Here is a 15644-nt window from a genome sequence, read left to right on the forward strand (position 1 = left end):
GAAACGCAAGCCCAATTTTTGCAAGAATAAGTTCTATAACAGTATAAAGTGTAAGTCAGACAACAGAACAGTGTGTAACAGACTCTTAGGGTCTATACTCTCATGTCTGCTGGTCAAATGATCTACAGTAACATTGTAATTGGAACTTATAGGTGCTGATCATATATAATTATTATTATTTTCATATATGGGTAACAAGTATTTTGGAATCCTTGTAAATAGTAATGAAGGGGAGTATAGCATCTGCTAGGTGTCACAGATCAGCTGTGAAGCTTATCTGTGTCTCACTGTTTGTATTTGTTTTTACCTTTTGCTGCTGTAGGTCTGCTGGCACCTGTTGTTCCACAAGCATGTGCTCTCCCTTTGCTGCACTGTGTTAGCAGCTATAGGTGTCCCCGCTTCACCTAAGGGTTAATATACCTTCCTCTCTGCTACTTCCTGTCCTGCCCCTAGCTCTCTTCCCAGGGGCGTAACTAGAAATCACAGGGCCCCATAGCACAATTTTGTAGGTGGCCCTATGATTTCTAGTTACGCCCACCTGATAACCCAAACAGCCCACCTGAGGGTGACCCTGCAGAGTCCACCATAGACTCTCTATGGTGGGCTCTGCAGGGTCTCAGGCGGGCGGTCAAGCCCTCTTACCTGTCAGCCGTAATCCTCTATCCGCCTCCATGATCTACTCCTCCGTAACTGGGCCACGCCTCCTCGATCGCCGGGCCACGCCTCCTCGATTGACGGGCCACGCCTCCTCGATCGACGGGCCCCGCCTCATCGATCGACGGGCCCCGCCTCCTCCATCGCCGGGCCCCGCCTCCTCCATCGCCGGGCCCCACCTCCTCCATCGCCGGGCCCCGCCTCCTCCATCGCTGCCGATGACGGGCCCAGCAACCTCCTCCGAAGCTGCTGGTTGTCACTGACTCAGCAGCGGCTGTGAGAAGGAACAGAGCGTTCCTCCTCACAGCCGCCAGTGACAGCCAGCAGCCTGGCTGTCCGAGTCAGATGCCATAGCGACCCAGGCGGCCCGCACGGCATCAGGGAGATGTCCTGGCCGGGCCCCGTCGTGCCCTGGGCCCCATAGCGGCCGCCCGGGTCGCTATGGTGATTGTTACGCCACTGCCTCTTCCTATTTAAATCCTACGCAGACCAGCTTCTGGTTGCTTGAGCAACACGCTGTTTCCGAGCCTTCTTCAGTCATTGAACCCAGAAAACTGAGAACATCTAGTAGTGGAAAAGCAGTACTGTGGGGAGCAACTCTGAACTGAATGTGAGAATCGGAGAAAAAAAACGTTTTTTTTTAATTTAACCCTTTTGCTGCCAGCAACGTATGCCAATGCGTCACTGGCAGTGGGCCCTGTAACAGTGTGTGCCTGCTCCTGGGTAACACTGACGGGGTTCTTTACAAAAGGGTGAAGAGTTTGGAGAAGGCAGGAGAAGTGAACAATCTAAGATAACATGACTGAACTGGAAAGTGAGCAGAATTGGAGAATTTTTCCGAATCAACTGTTTCGGCCTACATGTTCACTTCTCATGCCTTCTCCAAACTCTTCACCCTTGTGTGAATAACCCTGTGTGTCTCAATGCATTCACAAAGCAGATAAACTTGCACAAGCTGTAGTCCGAAACCTTTAGCAGGGGAATTTTATTGTACTCGGTGGCAAACTCTTTATGAACTGCACTAAGTCTTCTCAAGCCAGCGGGTAACAAAAAGCATATAAACTAAAAAACCTCTGTCTGAGAATCAGCTACACATAGAAAGCATTTTTCACCCTCACTCATTATTTTTCACCCTCACTCACTATTTTTCACCCTCACTCATTAAAGGTACCAAGCTAAGCTTTTAAGCACCTGCTAAACAAACAAGACATTTTCCCTGGTCTCAGTGTACCATAAGGTGCACCAGCCTTGAAGGTCTGTTTCCTAATCTCATTCTCTAAGTGACCTGTTAGCTGCACCTCTTTTAAAACCTTCTCACTACACCCTGTTTAGGTGAGTTAACTGACATTCTTTAACTGACTGCCTGTTTCAACCTATTGCCAGCATTGCAGCCGGCAGTTGCCTCACACTGTAGCCAGTACAATCTGTCACAGCCCCTCTGTTTAGCAACAGCAACAGGCTCTGTTTTATACTGGACGCAATTCTGGTGGCTGAGCTGGCGGCAGATCGCTTACAGGGGCTGGTGAAGTGGAGCCTTGCTTCCCGGGCATCATAAGTGTCGGCGGGTAGGGAGAGCGCCAAACATCCATTTGTCGATCTCCTCCCGGCTGAATGGAGTCTTGTTCCTCAACTGTCATTCCCCGGCTAGAGAAGCCGCTGAGGAAGCTATTCAAACATAGTCATTGCTTGAATAGCTTCTTTGCAGTGGAAAGGCGACACTAGGGGTCTAGTAGACCTCTTATGTCACCTTAAAGAGTACCTGTCAAAACCTAATATGCTATCACATAGGGGGCTTGTGAGCCCCCTATGTGATAGCAATGAAGTAAAGTTAAAAAAAAGTTTAAAAAAGTAGAATAAAATAAATGTCAAATACCAAACAAATGTTAAAGTTCCCTGCCCGTTTGAATGCACCCATAGTAAAATAAACACATGTCGGGTGCACCTACATACGAAAATGACGATTGCTCTACACTTGTTAGGTATCACTGCATGTGCCAGAGTGAGGGCAACAATTCTAGGCCAATATTCACAGTTAACTCTAAACTGATGACATGTATGGGCTTTTAAAACATTGCCTATGGACAATTTGGGAGTATCATATTTTGTTGCCATGTCACAGGTGCATGCAATGTTTAAGCTTCACACATTGGGTATCTATTTACTTGGCATAAGCTCAAATTTTATATTTTGTGTATAATATTGTGTTTTGGGGCACTAAAATTAACACAAGTGTAATTTTAATTGAAATTTTGGGTTTGATAAATATACAACTGAAATATATAACTCTCTGGGGTTTTGAGTAATTTTTCAGGCAAAAAATGCGGATTATAACGTGTGCAAAAAAACAGAAAAAAATGCCTTGGCAGCAAAAGGGATAATGGGCTTTCATTTTAGGTGGAGTTCTTTTTAAGTAATTCATTGTAGTTACTTTGAAACCTGGTAATATGATCACAATGTCTGTCTGAAGCCTTAGGCAGGCTGCTATTCAAAGAAACAAGTGAAGAAGCATTCAGTTATGCTCAGCTTTCCAGTTGCAGATTTCCCATATTACAAAAGAGCATACAGTCCCTGTGTCGTTGGGGCAGCAATAACACAGCATTGCACTGAATGCACCAATGCACCGTATACTAGGTGTGATGGTATGTTACTTTGCCATTCAATCAGCACGACACCCCAAAACATCTCCCAGTAAGGCCGTTCTGAACAGTACCACAATAGCTTGGTTACATTGCCAAGCGTTAAAAAAAGTGCATGCATAATATTTTTCACCGCACAACAACACATGCTATTGCTGCGAGGTGCGTTGGAGTGCCATTCAGAATGAATGTCAATGCATCATAGTACCTCAACCATAGCTGTGCGATAGGGTATGCTAGGCACAAGGATATCATGCCTTTAGCACAATGCTGTAGTGTGAACCGGCCCTGAAAAAATTAAGTGTAAAAATCTCTCTGTGTATTCTGGATGTTTTAATTTCATTTTTTTGGCCAATGGAAATTCCTGTCTGAATCCATATAAACGATACTACTAAATTATATACCTCACCTGTCTTTCTGTGAAGGTCAACAATTGCCAAACCACATTCAACATCATTTGAATCAACTTTTGGTGTTCCTTTCAACTGTACAAGGATTTATTGTACTTACCTATCTTCTATAAAATAAAAATTGCCCATATGACCTCATTTTTTATTCTGCAAACAATTGCAAAGCAAGGACAGGTGTGTTTCCTAGCTATCAGTATAAATTCCTGGTAGCTGCAGCGTGGCTGCAAATATACAATTACAAATGCATACTACTCACAACCTATTACATGCATGAACAGTCTTCCGATGCTCCGTGCTTATTTAAGGAGTCATTGCATACCCAGCTGCAATTTTGTAAGGCCAGCAGACCCACCTTTATAGCAGACATTAGGTGCTGCAGCTTGGACCCCATTCAGCCCCAGGCCTCAGGTTTGTACTTCTGCAACACCATTACTAGATAGGTATCCTATGGGATGGGCAAGCAGATAATATGATTTTCCACATACCAACTACTTAGCACTTTATTTACATACTCTTCTGCTCGTTGACCTCTTATGGTGATGCAATTCATACATTTGCGACGTGAACTTGGCAAACATTTACTATTATAAGATATAAATTAAATCAAATTATTAAAGCCCTGTTGCACATAATGCACTTGTAAATATCAAGAAAACCTAACAGCAATTTAAAAGTTCCAGGGAATGGTGTTTTGTGTTCTCCTCTATGCAACAGGTAAAAGAAGCAGCATCCAATGCTACCAGGACGCAACTGTTTGCAATTCTTGGAGTATGTCATTGTAAGTATTAGTTTCCAGCAACATGAACATTACCACACTGCACTACTTAAGGTTGTGTTAAGCATAAATAATATTACATAAAGTGTGCAAAATGACTAGCTTCCTTCAAATAGTTGTTTGATAATTAGACAAAGTAATTATCTGAGCATTTTAATTTTCTGATTAATTCTTTTTCTACAAACTTCGTTGCCAGCCTCACTGGCATACCTAAAACAGAGTAAGTCACTTAATTTTTACAATGGTGTCCGCAAAGGATTTATTTCATAATTGCATTACATTGTGACACCAGGGAAACAGGACACCTTGGGACATCACTTCTCTTATTAGTAAATTAGATATTAAAGACGTCAAGTTGTTTCCTCTTGACTGGGAAGCAATTAATGTTTCTCCAGCAGCTACAGATCACTTAGCAGAGTTCATTAACTGTGACTGCTGGTTACTGAAATTGGCATGTTTGAAAGGACAAAACAAGTAGGTCCCAATCCACAATCAAGCAGCTCCTGAGCACCAAATCCATTACCAAAATACACTGTAAAGATAACCTTGTCCCCAAAAAATAAACATTCTCTGATTTATTTTGGCATTTTAAATACCCAGTTAAAAAGTCAGAACAATATTAATAAAGAAGCACCATGCGAGAAAGAAAAAATGTATGACAGGTCTCATTGTGACAGGTCTCAAAAACTAGAAATTACTCTTGGAAATAATTAACTGTTTGAAACTTTCCTGCAGTGTACTTATCCTCACAAAACATGGCTTAAAAGGTAACAATAGAATAATAAGTATAGCTTGTATGTACCACTCCTTGCACAAACTATACTTTTCTCTGTAATCAGTCTGTGCTTCCCTAACTGTAGAGGGAACAGCAAACTTATGAAACGTTTGATCAGTTGTAGTTTGGTCCAACCTTTTAAATCTTGGAAGTCTCCAAATCTCAGAATTTCCAAACAGGACGTGCCATTGCAGTCAAACTAGTTAAAATAAGCTCCAAAAATGTCTCTTACAGAGCAAGAAGGGATGCAATGTTGTGCAGCATTGTTTTCTAAGCTCTTAGCAGTTCTAATTGATCATATTATGGGGCCCAAAAAATTGTAAAATTGAGATGCAGTTTGGCATGAGACTAAACATAACCTGGATGTTCTGCAAAGTTGGGCTTTATGACAAGAAAAAATACATAGCTGAAAACATATAAAAGCCCAATCGGAGTTGGCCAAAAAGTATGTGGGGAAAAACAGCAACTGTGCAAAAAAAAGGTTTGTTGATGCATTAAAACAGAACTTTCTGGTATGGGCACAAGATGCTTTATCACCCTAAAAAACATCATCCCGATTTTGAATCGTCGTAGCAGAAGAATTACATTGCAAAGGTGCTTTGCATCAGAAGGGATTGGAAAATCGGTTCAGGACTGAGGTCAAGATGAAGATCGAAATGAAGAGCATTCTGAGAACTGAGATTTGGTTGGAGCAAGCAATAGCCCCAGACACTGTAGTGGTTTAAAAACATGAACCTGAAAATTAGTCATATTCCAGACCTCAATCCAAATGATTTCTGGAAAGGATTAAGGTAGTATTAAATGCTCAAACTTTTTCATTAATGAATCCAGATCACAGAAATAAACATTGCCCAGCAAAGTATTTCTTTGCTCAAGCACTTCCAGCCATCGTGTTTCCAAACAGTTGGCTTCAACTCTCTCAGCTCCATTTCCTTGAACTTCCTGACAAGGAGAATGGGCAAAATTACAGGTTTTAGGTGTGCAAAACTGGTAGATTCTTACCCCCCAAATACTCTGTAACTGCAGTCAAATCTCTGCTTTTTATTCACAATAAACAAAATATTGTATACCATCAACGTGTTACATATGTGAAAAAAACAAATGGTAAAAATACAATTATTTAAAGTGTCAAGGGCAAAATAGAAAGTGGGGGGGAGGGTATAAAAATAAAATTACAACTAAACGTTGATAATTTAATCATAGATAAAAATAACACAGAAAGTAGTAAAAAAGAAAGTATATCTTTGCCATACATGCACCCCATGTTTTATCCATCTAAAGACCCTGCAAATACCTGTTAATCCTGTAGAAATGCATTAGCTGCTAAGACCTGTTGTGGGCTGACAACATAAAGCATATTTATGAAGTGTGTTGTCAGCCCTGCCCAATTTTCTCTTGCCAAACTACTGAGGCCCACTTACTTTCCCATCTCCACAACATAAAGGCTAATCATTCTTTAGTCCCAATCATTTATAATGGTTTTAGAACATTCTAAACTGATGTTTTATTTAGTTGTTTTCATTATTTGTTTAAAATCCTTTTTTACACATAAACTCAGTTTTACTCTCAGTTAAGTAACATTCTTGGTTTCCAAGAAAACCCAGTACTGCCTACATTCTAAAAGCCCTTCAGTTGTATGTAGGTAATGTGATTAGAACTCATGAGTGGAAAACAATAAGGGGGTCATTCACAAAGGACATGAAGGATATAGCCGTAGCGTCGGCTAATCCTTTGGGTCACTTTGGACGCCAGAGCCCTTCGGTTCAGCCAAAACGAAAAGGCTGCAGTACGGGCTATTCACAATAGGTCATTTGAGGACAATAGCATGTCATTGTCCTCAAATGACGTCATGGCAGACTCCACCCATTTGTTTTCATTTGGCCGGGACTTGTAATAGCGACTTGACAAGTGCAGCCAAATGTCAACAGATAGGTGGAGCCAGTGGTGATGTTGCTGCTAGCTCCGCCTATCTGCTTACATTTGACCAGCATCTGTCAAATAGTTAATTTTGCAGCTGAAGTTCGTCAGCTGTGGGCGGGTCAGAGGGCATCAGTTTTTTTTGTTTTTGCAACGAGTCGGTGGCAGTGTGGACAATGCTGGACATTGTGATTGATCCTTGGATTGCGTCAGTGGATCAATTTTGGGGATTTTATATTTTTTTATTAAAGGAAGTGTGTTTTTTTTTAATTAAAGGATTTTTTCTAAGAGTCTGGTGTGTTTATTTTCATTTTACTTTAACCCTTTAGTGAATGAGTAGGGGTACAAATACTCCTTATTAATTCACAAGGGGGGCTGCACCTGACCACCGGGTCAGGGTTGTGGCGGAAGAGGCCCTTGTCCCCATTGGCATGGGGACTAGGTGTTTTTGCAGGGGGGACCCAAGGGCATGTGGCCTGGTATGGCGCTGGGGGGGGAGTGAATTATTTTATACAATCATGTATGAATATTTATTAATAGACCTCTTGCTATATATATCCTTTCACATAGAGGGCCTTCAGAATGCGCATAAAGGAACAATATACTTTGTTGATTCTTTTCTTTACATGTCATTTTTTTATTCTGCTTGCTCCCTCCTCCGGTAGCGAACAGAATAACCGAGCCAAATGCAGCTTCACTCACTGCACTTCTAAGAATAGGTGCGAACGGCAGCAAGTGAACTGCCGGGTGTTTGGCTCAGCCGACTTAGATGTTCGATTGGCTGAGCCAAATTAGTTCTTCACTTCGGGGCCATTATTCATTCGGCTGCCTTTGGCAGCTTAGTAAATAACCCCCTAAATATTCCAATCCAATATTTTAAATGTAAGGTATTAGAAAATGTAAAAGAATAATAAAACAATTTAAAACATAAGAATGAAACACAGAAATATACAATTGCACTATAAATTCCCATTTCATTCTGTAGCATTTTGAGGAACTAAAGATAAACAACATATTTGATTTGACATTTCCAACTATTTGATGAGGGGAATATGAGGTTGTATGCAACACCTGTTCAGGTGACCTGTCATACCAAGGTACTATATTTAACTGCAGGGAAGAATTGCAGATTAGCTGTTAACATCATTGTGCTCTCCTGTCTACAACCGTCATTAATGTTTACAAAAAGCACAGGAAACCTGTGTAGAAAAAATCTCAAAGCACCATGAAATGCTACTGCCATCTCTTGGTCAATAAAGATATCACACAAAGTACAATCATTCAATTGGAAGCTGAGATGATTTTATATTTCTCGTTAAAATAAAATATCCAACCACAGTGTGCCATCAAATACTACTAATTAAAGACATGTAGATATATGTGGCTATATTAAATGAAATAGTGTATAAAACATCCACGTGTATTGATGGGGACCTATCCAAAAATTATATATAGTTCTTGTTGCTCCGGAAAGAAACCAAAGGCTCACCTGCAATACATACTGTATATGACAAATGAAAGAAGAAACTAAGAAGAAACAAACTAGTCGAGGAGACCACGTTAAAAACTATCCTTTAATAGAAACACAAATTCACAGTACAAATAACTACAAATCCCGATACAAAATAACCCAATGTGTAAAAAAAATCGCCGTTTTCTGGCCTCCGCCCGCACCCTAAGGAGGCTGGCTATGCAGCCATGGGAGACATCATAAGGTCTGAAAACACAGATCACAGAACAGTAAAAGCGTTGTAGCTGGTCTTACCATTGAGAAGTTTTGTCTGCCATATTGCAGACTTTATCAAGGTAACTGTTGGAGATGCAACAGCATACTAATTGTCTTACTTGTGTAATTATGTCCTTTGAGCAGTAGATGGAGCTGTAGTGCAATGCTAGTCTATGTTAGTTTTCTAAATTCATACTTATCTATGCTATACAGGAGGCTCTCCCTATATGCTATATAATGCTGTATTCTGATGTAATGTCCTTATAAGCAAGTAAAACCTAATTCAGCATTCCTCTATATCTCAGTCTTTCATCTAAAACACATAACCAACAGGTTATGGGCCCAGGCCCCAAACACTAAACAGAATACTGCAAGTCAACAAGAGCTGGATTCAAGCAACTGAAAGATGGCAATAAGTCAGATATGACATTTGCAATTCTAAAGCTCAACAATAGCAACTACCAGCTATGGAAGTTCAAGCTTGAAATGCTGCAAAGATGACTTATGTCAAGTACTGTGTACAGACAGACCCACTAATGGATCCGCAAAGGAATGGGACAACAAGAACAGGCAAGCAGAAGCAATTATAAGTCTGCTAGTGGAAGATGACCAGCTCATCCACATAAGACAAGAAAATAAAGCTAAAAGTATGTGGACTGCATTACAGAAAAAGCATGAGCTTTCAAACCTAAACAGTCAACTTTATCTTCCATTCAAGCTATATGAGATGAGACTCGAAAAAGGCCAGGAAATGCGTGAACATGTAAATGCCATGCTGGACATCATTGAACAATTACATGCAAATGGAGAGGAAATTAAAGATAACCACATGATTGCATTACTGCTATGCAGCCTTTCCAGAGTCACACAGTGCTCTTATTAACGTTCTAGAAACCAGACCTGAGCAGGAACTAACACTAGAATACTCCAAAGAAAAAATTATCAATGAATATGACAGAAGGAAAGAAAATATGCACAATGAAGAAAATGAGAGAGCACAAAGCGAAACAAAGAAAGCAGAGCATGTTTTCAATGTAAAAAGACTGTTCAATCTGGAAATCTGAGCAGGGAAAGCGTGAGCACCTACAAGAGAAAGATCGAAGACAGCCACAAAGAAAACTGCAGTTACATCATGGAGCTCTACCTTTAAAGTGACTCAGAACAGTATACTAAGCGGATGGTGTATTGACTCATGCGCAACAAGTCACATGACTAGTGATGAGACCTTTTGACAGAAATTGATATCAGTGAAAAGGACAACGTTTTCTTAGCAACCAGGAAAAGTATTAAAAAAAGGTAACGGTCAAGGATTCTTGAACTGCATTATCCTGCCAGGGGACAAGCAGAGTATCCGCATGAAAAATGTACTGTATGTCCAAGACCTCGAAGGAAGCCTTCTATCAGTGAAAACCCTTGCTAATAACGGCCTCACAATTCGATTTCGAGGTGATGAATGTGCAATCCAAAACAATAGGCAAAACCTTGCAAAAGTAAAATTGGATGAACACCTGTACAGACTCCCCACAGATGAACAAGTCAAGAGAGCAACTCATAATCCACACAACAAATGTATCCATCTATGGCACAGATGACTAGGGCACCGAAACCCAGAAGCCATAAAAGACATTATAAAGAGAGGCTTATCAGATATAACCATACTGCCCTGCCAAATGCTCATAACATGCATATGCTGTATGGAATCAAAGGTCACACATACCCCACTTCCACAGACCACCCAAAGAAAGACCACCCACCCCATGGAGCTCATACACAGTGACGTGTGCGGACCAATGAAAACTCCCACATCAGGGGGGAACCGATACCTACTGACTTTCATTGATGATTATTCCAGGGACACAACAACATATCTGGTGAAGCACAAGAATGAAATATCAGAAAAACTTCAAGAGTTTGTCCAGCAACAAAGTCCAAAGGAAACCATGAATTATACAAACTGACAATGGAGGGGAATACATCAGTTATGAAGTGGAATCATATCTGAAGAAATAGGGTATAGTACACCAGATCACCACACCATACACTGCTGAACAAAATGGTGTAGCAGAATAGGAAAAAATCATACTCTTATAGAAATGGCCAGATGCATGCTGTCAGACGCCTACCTAAAAAGTACTGGGGAGAAACACTCATGACTGCAACATACCTACAGAACAGACTATCTTGAAAAGCCATTTAAAACAACACATCACAAATGTGGCATGGATCAAAGCCTAGCGTAGGGCACATCAGAGTGTTTTGGTTATAAAGCTTATGCATTTATTCCAAAGGAGAAGGGATCCAAATTGGAGAACACAGCCATTGAAGGTATTCTGGTGGGCTATAGTGAACAAAGTAAGGGATATATAATCCTCCACCCAAAGGCTGACAAAGTGAAAATTAGCTGCAGGGTTTATTTCGATCAGAACCCATCACCAGAAACAATGATCCTGGGGAGTTGTGAAGTGAATTCACTCAGTGAACCAGCAAAGGAAGCACAGCAAAGTGAAGCCGCACAAGAATCAGAACAAGAGGTGGAACTCACAATGGATAAGTCAAATTCCATATTAAATTCTGCTGAACAGCCTGAAATTAGAAGACCCACTCGAGTGTCAAAAGGAATACCCCCCCTGCAAGCTGTCATATACTGCTAAGACACACAGCATAAGTGAACGAACATTGTGGGAAGACATACAAAAATTACCCAAACGCGAAGCCAATAAATGGGAAAAGGGAGCAAAAGAAGAAATATAATCGGGAAATCATTCCCATTGTAAAACACTCCACCATCAGAACACTCCTTAGCATAGCAGCCGGGAAGAGTATGCCAGTGAAACACCTAGACGTTAAAACCGCTTTCCTATATGGAGAAATTAAGGAAGATCTCTACATGAAGCAACCACCAGGGTTTGAGCAAGGACACAACCTCGTTTGTAAACTCCACAAAAGCTTCTATGAACTCAAGCAATGTGCAAGAATGTGGAATAGATAGTGGGCACACTCCAGTCAACACAGCTAAAGTAATCACCGAGGTTAAAATAGCAGAAACAGTCAATGTAGCAAATAAGTTGTCTTAAGTGAATAAAATAAGAAACGAACAACCAACATCAAGGCCAGACAATAAAACTAGTGGGGAACAAGTAGGATATAAACTTTTGTCCCATAACAAGACAGGAATTAAATGTATGTACACCAACGCTAGAAGTCTAGTAAATACATTAGAAGAGCTTGAAATTATGATACTCGAAGAGGACTTCGATATAGTGGGTATATCGGAGACCTGGCTAGACGGCACACATGATTGGGCTACTAATATAGAGGGGGTATAACCTATTCAGGAGGGACAGATGTGGGAGAAGGGGGGGGGGTGTTTGCATTTACGTTAAAAACTATCTAAATATGCATATAAGGGACGATATCACGTCAAACAGTGGAGAAGATGTGGAGACCTTATGGCTAGAGCTCGATATGGCATAAAGTAGATGTCTCCACTAGTGATAGTGAACTAATGTTTGAAGATGCAGAACTCAACCCGGTGGTACTCGAGTGTATTGTATATGTGACGTGGGTTTTAACTGGCTAAACAAATCAGTTATATTGAAAACATCCGTAAAGGCATAATCATAAAACAATAATATGTGAGAAAACAGTGAATAAAAGCACCTATATATAAAATCCAGTAAATAGTTAAACAACAAGTGATACGTAATAAAAACGAAAATGAAAAAATAAAAATAAAAAATAAAATAAAAAATGAATAAAAATATAAAAAAATAATAAAGTGCAGCCCAGTGCGTGTTAGTTCCTCTCAAAACGGGAACTACAGGGTTAATAGGCTAAAATCCAAATATCCTAAACAGTCATTTCAGAGAAATTGAGTTATCTGAAGGTGATCTCCCCCCTTTGGGTTTTGAGAGAGCACTTTCACATCCATTCACAACTAGACCGAGCTCAACTTATTTGCCACATAAAAGTAAAACTACATGTTAAGGCAAAGAGAATGGCATTTATAAAATATAAGATAAGATATAAGATTGGCGTTCCTTAACTACAAGGAATGTAACAAAAAATGCAAACCAGTAATCCGGGAAGCTAAAATAGAATGCGAAAAGCATATTGCCATAGATAGTAAAAAGAAAAAAAAAAATTCTACCAATATATTAACAGTAAAAAGGTAAGAAAGGAGCAGATAGGCCCAATAAAGGACGAAAATGGGAAGTTACTCACAAGTGACAAGGAGAGGGCCGAGGCGCTGAACAATTTTTTTCCATAGTATACACTCAGGAGGGAAACGGGTTCGATGTAGGCGATAAAACACATAGTTCAACCGATAATATACCGCAATGGTTGACGGAAAGCGGAATAGAACAAAGACTTAAAATGCTCAATGCAAAAAAAAGCAGTTGGACCAGATAACCTTCACCCCAAGGTACTTAGGGAACTAAGCCAGGTTATAACAAGACCATTATTCCTAATTTTTAAGGAATCCTTAGTGACTGGTAGGGTACCATGTGATTGGCGGAGGGCTACGGTAGTTCCAATATTCAAAAAGGGGGCTAGATGCCAACCAGGGAACTATAGGCCGGTCAGTCTAACATCGGTAGTTTGTAAACTGTTAGAAGGTATAATTAAGGACTATTTGGTAAAATTTGTTAAGGATAAGGACATAGTTAATGACAATCAGCATGGGTTCAGGAAAGACCGTTCATGCCTGACTAACTTGCTAACTTTTTATGAGGGGGTAAGTAGAAATATGGATGGAGGGAGGCCGGTGGATGTGGTATATGAGGCATTTGAGGCATTTGAGGCATTTGATACGGTACCACACAAGCGCTTACTTCACAAGCTAAGGGATATGGGCATAGATGAGGTGGTGTGTACGTGGATAGAGTACTGGCTACGGGAACGTGTCCAGAGAGTATCTGTAAATGGCAACTTTTCAGAGTGGGCAAGTGTAATGAGCGGTGTTCCTCAAGGATCTGTGCTGGGTCCGATACTGTTCAACCTATTCATTAATGATATCGGGGAGGGAATAAATAGCCATGTTTCCGTGTTTGCAGACGATACAAAAATAGGGAGGGTACTAGAAACGGATCGTGACAATATAACATTGCAGGAGGACCTGGATAAAATAGGGGAGTGGGCAATACTATGGCAGATGAGGTTTAATGTCGATAAATGCAAAGTAATGTACTTTGGACATAAAAATAAACAAATAGGCTATACAATCATGGGTATGCCGCTAGGGAAGTCAGAAATAGAAAAAGATTTGGGGGTCATTGTAGACCACAAACTGAATGGCAGCTTGCAGTGTCAGGCGGTGGTAAACAAAGCTAACAGGGTCTTGTCCTGTATTAAGAAGGGGGTGTATTGCAGGGACAAGTCTATAATTGTGCCTCTGTATAGATCATTGGTTCGGTCACATCTGGAGTACGCGGTCCAGTTTTGGGTGCCGGTACTGAGAAGGGATGTCCTTGAACTGGAGAGAGTCCAGCGGAGGGCAACAAAACTAATTAGGGGAATGGAGGACCAGAGCTTTGAGACAAGGCTTCTGACCTTAAATTAAGGAGATTAAGGGGGGATATTATTCTCATGTTCAATGGTCACAGCAACATTGGCAACAAACTGTTTGAGATTAACTCAATTACAAAGACTAGAGGCCACCACCTAAAGTTGGTGGAGAAAAAATTCCAGCACAATGGGCGAAGAGGGTTCTTTACAGTAAGAGTGGTTAAGGTCTGGAATTCACTGCCATCTGCAGTGATTTCAGCCAAGAGTGTAGATTTGTTCAAGAAACTTTTGGACAATTTCTTGAGGGACCGTACTATCCAGGGATACCAGTATCCCTAAGAATGAGATGATGCGTGGACCTATATGGGTTGGACTTGATGGACGTATGTCTTTATTCAACCCCAAATACTATGTAACTATGGAATGAGAAAGTGAATGAAATACTCAAGAAAGAGGGATTCACAAGAAGCAGAACAGATCCCTGCCTTAATTCCAGAAATCAAGAAGACGCATGGACATACAGTACATCCTAGTTTGTGTTGATGACATTATAACCTGTTTTGAACAAGAAGGGGACTATAGTCAAATAGTTCACAAATTTAAACAAAACTTTGAAATTAAAGAGCTAGAGAACATCGGTCACTATCTGGCAATTCAAATAGAGAGAGAAGATGGAAGCTATCTTCTCAACCAAAGTCAGAAAATTAGGATGCAAAGGAAGTAAAAACGCCTATGGAACCAGGCTACCAAAACAGCAATGAAGCAGAAAACTTGCTCCACAACAATGACATGTACTGCAGAGCAAGCTACTATAAATTGCTACTGTGACAAGACCAGACATAGCGGCAGGAGTGGGCATACTCGCTACAAAAGTTGCAGCACCCTATGAGTATGAATGGAACGCAGTAAATAGGTTAATACAACACTTAAAAGGAAAAATTCAGATGAATCTACGACTACACGCAGCGTCAAATCCAAAACTAGTTGGATATAAGGATGCTGATTGGGCTGGAGACTGCACAGGCTGCAAATCTACAAATGGTTACATCTTCCAATACAGGGAAGGAACCATAAGTTGGTGTAGCCGAAAGCAAACAACTGTTGCATTTTCCTCAACTGAAGCTGAATACATAGCAACAGCACACTCTTGTCAAGAACCAATATGGATTTGCCAGTCTTTAATGGACATGGGTATAGGCATGTCAAACCCCATCCCAATCTTTGAAGACAACTAGGGAACCCA

The sequence above is a fragment of the Nanorana parkeri genome, unplaced genomic scaffold (assembly GCF_000935625.1).
Source record: "Nanorana parkeri isolate BGI_ZX_2015 unplaced genomic scaffold, ASM93562v1 scaffold139, whole genome shotgun sequence".
Lineage (NCBI taxonomy): Eukaryota > Metazoa > Chordata > Amphibia > Anura > Dicroglossidae > Nanorana > Nanorana parkeri.